This window comes from Nicrophorus vespilloides, unplaced genomic scaffold (assembly GCF_001412225.1).
Source record: "Nicrophorus vespilloides isolate i.1.1-1 unplaced genomic scaffold, Nicve_v1.0, whole genome shotgun sequence".
In the NCBI taxonomy this organism is placed as follows: Eukaryota; Metazoa; Arthropoda; class Insecta; order Coleoptera; family Silphidae; genus Nicrophorus; species Nicrophorus vespilloides.
In genome coordinates, this window is record NW_017095636.1 from 14,487 (window position 1) to 23,868 (window position 9,382).

Here is a 9,382-nt window from a genome sequence, read left to right on the forward strand (position 1 = left end):
GCATGAAAGTGACAAGTCATAATAAAAACATAATAATATAAATACCCTCGGTTTTCAAACACAATTTCAGTTCTCGAACCGAGAAGAGAATTCACAATCCACCTTTCAATGTGATAAAGATACTTTTTAATCTACTTTTTTTATATAATTAATATATTTATTATTTGTATTACTATTGTAAAAGTTAAAATAAACGACTTATTACATGAATTATTATGTAGAAAATTGTTTCACTTTTTGAACAATTCGATTTTCGTAGAACATTTTGTAATTACCGAAGTTTTACTGTAAACGAATTAATTATTATTAGTATTTACAAGAAAAAAAAATGCAACTGTCATTAACTTTCCAATGAATTATGTACGAATTATGGCTATGAAATTATTAAAGGCGTATTAACTTTATTGTGAACTGAAAACGTTTGTCTGACATACCAACTACCATTAGTTATTATGACAGTGAAATATATACAATACACTTGGTACACCTGACACACACATTAAAATTTAATTAGTCTTACAAGATTCAAGCCCACAAAATGTTTACAGTATTATGGAAACCAAGTGTTTGTACAAAGGAATTACAGCAATACCTTGCATAGGGCTACAGTTTTAAAATTACAAAAGAAACTAAATTTTGGTTTCTCTGTATAGTCTGTTGATTTTTATGTGATTTTAAAGTCCTCAATTAGGCTGCTTTCAAACAGTGCGCAATGTAGATGGAACAGTTTGCCCATACTATGCAAAGTATTTTTTTCCTTTTGCGGACAGAGCAATTTGATGTGCGCGGTCGGAATCTAAAGATATGTAGTGGCGTGTTTGGATAAGTTAAGTAGCGCCTTCACAGAACTAACGTCAAAGCTTTATCAAAAACATGACTGGTACGTCTGAAAAAGATTAGTGGCGCTAACAACAAAGCATAGTTTTCGCCCTGTATAAAAGATTTGGCGGATATATCCGCCGCTTGTTCGCAAAGCGTTAAAGTACTTCAATTTGATGGTGTATTAATATCTCTACAATAAAGACATACTACAATCATATAGTTCTTGTTGTTCTAAATATTTTACAGACTTTTGTATAACAATGCAAAGATAACGACATTTAATTTTAGGACACAGGATAATTTAAATGCTTTGAAGAAGTAATGCTGTAAAATAACATTGGATATTTATCTTTATCGTAGAAACCTTTAAATATTTTGTTATTCGAATTTATAAGTTGATTTATTGGATTATTTAAATGCCATCGTCCTCATAGATAAACATAACCTATTCACAAAACATTTACGTAAAGTGATTGCGCGAATTCTTCTTATTACTAGTATTAAAGTAAACGGCTTCTGCACATTAAATGCATCGTCGGCACGAACTGACATTTGCATCGAAAGAGGTGCGCCAGACCGCCCGTCCGCCGTCGGCCTACTGTTTTATGTGAAGGCAGTTCAGCAACCTCCCAGGGAACTGCCCATTGTTTTCCATCCTCCATCTGTCTCTCGTGTTATGTAAATGTAATGGCGAAGCGGGCATAAAGAAAACGCCAATAATAATCAAAATAGCGAAAAAAGAGATGAAAAAACAAAAAAAAAATATATTGGGGAGGTGAATGCGTAAAAGACCAAGTCCATAAGGTTGAGGGTGCAAATCGATAATCCATTATACAGTCTACCTGTGGCTCTGCTCATCCGTACACGCACGCACACTGTATAGATTTCTCCGGCGCATTAGTCTCATTCCCTCATCCCTTAATAACTTCGACTCTTTGTTACGTACAAAAAAACAAAAAGAAAAAATAAATAAAAATATTAATAAATTGAGTAAAAAACTTTGGTCAAAAAGACCTATACATCTTATTTGTATTAGAATTTACCATTTGAGGACGGAGATTTTTTTATTGTAAAATTAGTGGCGCCTCTACAGAAATAACGTTAAAGCTTTATCGAAATCAAAGATTTATAACCTCAATACCTCAATTAATAACATGAAACACTTGGTTACGATGATTCTCTAAATATTTTGTAGGCTTGAATCTTGTATGACTAATTAAATTTTAATGTGCATCAGGTATACTAAATTTATTATGTCTAACAATAATTTTGTTTTATGCCACCCCTATTATGGTTTCAATTCAGAATCGTATAAGCATTTAAAATTTGTTAAGTTATGGTAGATAAAGTTGATACACCAAAAATACTTCCTTACCTTAAGATGATTTACAATACCTTTTAAAAAACATAATTTTTTCAATTTTCATATGTTAGTGATATTATTATAAATTCCAATTTTTTTTAATTGTAATTCTAAAAAACTTGCTTCTCCTCGTTTAGCTGCTGCTTGAGATAATGTATATTTTTATTTATTTACATTTTCTTCTACTGAAAATTATTAAATATTTTTACAAAAAAAGATATATTTATTTATTTCAAATAAAACAAAAAAAAATGGGCGGAAAGAATTAGGTCGATAGCCCTTTAGTTGCTTTGTAACTAATAAAGATTTTTATTGTTATTAGTATAAAAAAATAGAAACATTTAAATTATAAGCCTCTTTAATTTTCAGAATGGTAAATTTGTTTTTCAATAGGTTCAACCTTCTTTCCTCAAAAAACCGTCAATCATTTAATCAATGACTATTTATTAATTGTCTTGATATCTTCTTCCTTCAACACTCCTTCGAGTGTGACTCTTGTAGTTTCGAATCGTTCAAGTGTATCGTCGGATTTTCTCGTAGAAATCCACCAAGTCTTTGCTTGTCTGCCAGTTTTGGTAAATGGATCCGCGTCTTTCTGTAAACGGTTTCAATCTATCGACCAATTTTCAATACTGCCAAAGGTAACTGTGTCCTTTTTTTTCACAGAAGCTCATGTTAATTTTAAACCAAAAAAATATGCAAGGGTATAAATGTTTTGAAAAAAAAAAGTGGACTACATTGAGTGATTTAACTAATATATTTCATTCGAATATTTTGAAACTTTTCTCAGATATTTGAACAGTAGAAAATGTTTTTATAAAATTTTCATGTTTTTTTAATATAAATTTTTTGATTAATTGATGCTATTTCACAAATTATTTATATTAAATGAATTACGCGTATAATTTTGTTTGTTTACTGTGTAAAGGATAAGGCGGATATATCCGCCGATCGTAAAAAATTGTTTATAATAGGAAATTAATAATGTTTTATACTTTCCATAACTAAGCCAAGAAATTATAATTGTTAGAAATAAAATACAAATGTCGTTAGTTAATAAATAAAATAAAAAACATAAAAAATAAATAAAGTTCGGTTTGAAAATAATGAATAATTGCAGGTGTGTTCACGGCGAACGAAGGCTGGAAGAAAAATAGATATTTTTGAAGGATGAAAGATGATACCTTATAAAAATTCGGCTGGCTGCGAAACAAAAAGTGATAAAAAAAATGGGGAGGCAGGGGTGTGGTTGGAAAGTATATTGTGGGAGGTAGAGTGGGGCGAGGGGTTAGAGTGGAAATAATCATTAATATTTATTATTCGGAATTTTGCATGCGGACGAGGCCAGCGGCGCGGAAAATTTATGTAACAAAAGGCTGATATACACATCCCGCCCTCTGCGCATTTGCATAAATAGATCATGTGAAACAATTGAATTCTTGACGGTCCCGACCCTGCGTGGATTGCGAACGCGCCCGGGTACAAATTGAAATTTTCCAAGTGTTACATAAGATTACAGCAAACTATCCAATTGACATTCATACAAATTTGATACGAAACAAATAGAAATGTTTACAGCTTATAAAGTAAGACCTTGTTTAGTGCTTGATCGAGGTCCAACCTAAAAATGCTCTTCATTTAAGTACTGTTATACCTCGGATAACGTTGATTGTTTTTGGAAATGCTTAAACAGTGTTTAGTACAAAATATTGCCAGAAGATTTATATGGAGAAGAAAATAACGTCAATTAGTATCCAGATGGATCAATAAATAGGTTTCGAAATTGTTGATGAAGAGTACGTTAGTTGATGAAATAGTACTGATAAATGTTGAAATTGACACAACAATTAACATATCTTAAAACATGATCTGACTTTGTTGACTTAAGTTTTTAACAAAACTTCTTTTTGTTCAAATATTAAAAAGATTTGTATTTTCTTTGCGAATTCTGGTATTTTAACACCTGAAACCAAAGTATTCGTTAAACGAGTTATTACTTTATAAGCTATAAGTTAAAACGACTTAGTTTAAAGCTTGTCCTATAATTAAGAATTTCAATTATATAAATATGAGTATTTGAAATGTATTATTTTTAATTTTAAGGAAAAAAAATTATCAAAAAGTTAAACACAATTATCAAGAAATTGTGACGTATTTAACTGTATCTTGTTTGATCACTAAGTTTGGTAAAGGTAATCTGTACTAGATGCTTAAATTTTACAAAAAAAAACAGTTGTAAATAAAATACATATTATTATATCTCGATTTATGTATTAAAACTATTTTAATGATGATTTATAGAATACAAAACAGATCAATGAATATTACTCATGTAAATAATATTAATTTGGAATTATATTTGAGCTCGTTTGTAATTATTTTATTGAAATTCATGTTATATGAGGTTAATAAAATGTTTCCAATTGACATACATACAAATTTAATACGAATCTAATTGTACAATATATTATTAATATAATGATAAACGACTTGTTTTTGATGCGAAATTGGTTTGTAATTAGCAGATTTCAATGAAATTAGTTTATTATTTATATATTAATTAAATAGAAAATTAACAACTAAATCACGCTATTATTAAATATTAAAATACTGTTAATTATTAGGTGTATAATAGAGATTAATAAAAAAAATATTATCTCATTACTTTCATTCATCATAAAAATATCTATTACTGTACTTAGTACAATATTATATAATTGATTTTTTAATTTATAATCACATTTCGTTTGAACTCTTTGCAGACTGAGCAATTTGACGTACGCGGTCAGTAAAAAAACTTGACAACTTAAGTAGCGCCTCTACAGAACTAACGTCAAATCTTAATCAAAAACATGAAAGCTCTGTCTAAAAAAGATGAATGGCGCTTCGCTAAGAACAAACGCATGGCCATACAATTTCATATAAGCACAATTTTTCTAAACAAATAAATTTGGGCGGATATATCCGCCACTCGTCTGAAAAGGCTTAACACAATTTCTTAATGATTAAAATAGTAATAATACCATTATTTATTTGAAAATAGAAATTGAAATAACCTTCACTTTTTCCACCGAATATTCTATACAATTTTTTTAGGGTAATCGAAATTGTGTTATGAAAATCGAGTCGTTATTTTTCTTCGGTGGCTGCAAAACAAAGTGTGATAAAAAACAAAATTTTTTGGGAACCGAATTGTTCCACTGTTTTTAAATATGTATTTTTATAAATTTTTCTATTGTTATTACAAATTATACATTTTGTTGTTATGGATTTGTTTTATTAAAGCGAATTATTCCAGATTTTAATAAAAAAATGTTGATTTAACGATTTTCCAATTTGCTAATACCAGATTTCTTTGTTTAGGATTTGTATTTAGAACAGAATTTTTGTTTTAAAACCAATGTTGCTTTGCAGACTTTTCAATTTGTTGTTACAACATTTATTTGTTTTGGAATTATGTTTAAGAACTGAAACTGTTTATAATTCGTGGTTAATGAATAAATTAACTAATTTGTTATTTCTAAATTACACATTCATTTATTTTATGGATTTATGTTCTAAAAAATGTTGATTATCGATTTAACTATTTGTTATTACAAAATGTATATGATTTGGATTTGTGTTCGAGAATATAATTGTTTCACAGTTTATAATTAATTGCTTTATTGATTTTATAATGTGTTAATACAAATTATATTGGATTTGTTTTGAACATAAATCCAAAACAAAAAATATCAATTTCAATCATTAAATGTGACATTATTTTTTCCAAATCACCGACACGATTTTTAACGCTCCCTTTACCTATATATCTGGCTCTCTCTGGATTCTCTCTCTCTATATCTCTCTTCTTATTATGTTTGACGTCGGCCAACGTAATTAACTTCTTTTTTGCTAAGTAACTTTCTAAATTGAATTCCCGTTTAATGCGTACGTTAAAAGACCCATCAGGAAATCCAATTTGGAAAGTTAAACAGACGGGGCAGAGTATTAATCGCCAGGACCGTCACGTTATTGTATTAGTATTAGTATTACTATGGATATCTCAAAAGTTGAGGACTTAAATCCTGATGGTGTTTCGGGTCGAGCTCAGATTCGATTGATTAATCGCGCGTAATTCGCGTTGCATACGCAAACGCGTCAAAAGGGCACACCTAACCATATTACCGTTGCGTTCGCTCAATGTGTACGTATATTATTAAATGATCCTAGGGCTTTGCAATATCGGAATTAATCGAGTTCTGAGGGGACGGCGACGGCGACGTTCGGAGAACTTCGACGGATTTACCAGCGGAAATCGTTAAACAAATCGCATTAATCTCAATTAAGTCGGTAACGCCGTCTGCGACTTTCTATTTCGTTCTGTATTTGTTGTTGTTTTTCGCTTTGCTTTTTATTTATTTAGTTTCGTTTGATATAATTCTCCGGGATGATTGATGGTCTTTCGCAGACACTTCTAGAATCTGCTGGGACGATGAAATAGGAAAAAAACGTATATAGTATTTTTTTGTATATATATATATGTGAATAGTCCGGACCTACCTTAATGCGGTCCATTCGGATGCTGGAGGCGGCGGCTGTTGCGATCGATCCCCAAATAATACACCATCGCCGTATGTGCTATTGCTGTGCCGCAGGTGCAGAATGCCGGGAATGTTGGCCCTTTGATTCGACGACACGTCCTTCCGGCAATCGCACATACCTTCCGCTCTCCAAATCCCAAGATTTACATAACAAGACCCACCGTTAGATGTCCACAGACTTCAATAAAATCTTCAAGAATCTTCTTAAATAATTTATTGGATTGTCCGGAAAGTTTGTGTTTAAGTAAAATTATCGTTGCCTACATATATTAGAATTATTAAAAATTATTAATTTGTGTACATATTCTGAAAGGTGACATCAAATGATTTGTATCAGTTTATTAGCCTTTTGAAGATAGAAGAAAATAATGTGCATTTTAGACTTTGATACTTTTGTATTACTGCAAAGACAAAATAACTAAGCATGACTAAGTTGCTTTAGCTAAATGAACTTTAAGAACATAATTCTCTAAATTTAAGTAATAATGATGAAATCAAGACATTGATCGAGAATAACACACACTACACGACACATGAATGAGCAGAGATATTAAAAATATCAAAAACAACTATCGACGAACGTTTTTGAAGATTGCTTACATAAACCGTTTATCAGTTTTGCACAATTTAAATGAAAAAAATCATAACAATATTAGACCTTACATTTCTTTTACTACTGAACAAAAAATGTTGAAAGCAAACATGCCTTTAGTGAGCCATATCTCACGATGTAAGAGATGCATCATGCCATTCTATTCTGCAACTGAAAGGCGACATAACGCTTTAAATAAAGTTCTTTCATAGTTTTGTGATTAGTGAATCTAGTTGTGTGTTAGAGCGTTCCAAAATGGAGGTAAAAAAAAAGAAGAAAATTCGATACATTTTTCTGTACCATTACGACCAAGAGGAAAAGCGGAGCAGGCGGCCAAAAATGTTGTGTTGTTTATGGACCCAATACAGTATCGATTGCAACAACAAAATGTTGGTTTCAACGCAGATGAGATACGCTTTGGTAGGCCAATCGTCAAAAATGTTGATAAAATCATGGAAATCGTCCAGCATGCGTGCTGAAGATTAGCCTGAAGATCGTTTGGAACCATTTGTACAAGGCTGGTCTCAAGAAGAAGTTCGATGTATGAGACAAAAGGCTCAGAACTTTTTACTTTACCCAATATTTGTCCATTCGTATAATTCACTATACAATGAACCTTCCGATTTCCGATTAATTTTTAGTTAAATTGAAAGTTGAAGAAAGGTTCAGAGATCAAAAATGGTGCATAATTACAAACTTATATATCTGTATATAAAAGTTTAGATTTTTCATTTGATTGTAATTCTTGAACTAATCAAATTTAATCAAAACTGACTTTAATTATCTAAACTTTCTTAATATATGCTTATCATTAATTTATAAGTTAAATTTTATAATTGCACACTAACTACAATCAAACTTCAGTTAACGCATTTAATCAGTTACAGCACTGTAAGTAAATTCTCAAATATATTTTTTTGTTTATTGCTGTTATTTTTTCTGAACTATAATTTCAGAAGTTCAGAAGAATCTTAGTGGGGTTTTTGAATATTAATTACAAATATTCTTTATTAATTAAAATAGGTCGTCAATGAAACATCATCAAGCGTTGTTCTCTTGAATTATTAACTAATTGTTATAGTTTTCTCTTGGGTTAATAATTAAAGATTAAGTTGTTCCCTTGACCCACTTGTAATTAGTTTTTTTTGTAAACTATTCATATTAACAAGGGCCACCCTAACATTTTCTTATGAAATTGAGCTAATTTAACGTTAATTCTAAATTATTACTACACAAAATTATTTGTTTATTTTTTATGTAGCTTTAAAGTCCTCGATTATTCTAGTTTCAAAAAGTCCCAGATATTGGCGAAATCGATTACCCGTACTGTGCGAGGTATAATACAATCAATTCTCTTTTGTGATATTTATTTTTGTAGATACTTAGTTCCTCGATTAGTGTGGTTTCGAATAGTCAGAACCAATTGATTAACTTTTAAATTTCTAAAATTATTCATTGAATTATTTCATATTTGGTAATAGTTTATCCTAAACTATATAACTATAAAACGTGTTGTAAATAAATTATAGTTAATAAATACAACAAACAAATCTTTAAATCAAATTCGAAAGAAATAAACAATATATTTAACCCTTTGAAGACCAGCGGTTAGCAGCACTAACCATTTATTAAAAATCTATTCTATATTTGCCTACGGGCTTTCTTAAAAAACCAGAGTATTTACTAGTTTGCCTATGTCGTAATGACGTCACATCGATCATCTCGCATGGCCACCTCTGTCAGTTACCGGTAATATTACTAGTTTGACTTTATTTTTGTTAAAAATATTACAACAATGGCATGTAAGTAATAAAAATAGCTATATATGTAAGTACATCATGCTTTTGCTGAGAGTCTCGATATTTAACAATTTTTTTACGCTCAAGTCTCTTCATATATCATATTATCACAGCGTTGCGTGATATTGGAATGTATTACAATATTATTCTATTCTAATACGGGCTTCCGAAACTATAGGTTGCAAGTCGATTTTTTTTGGGACTGAATGTACATTTTTAAGAT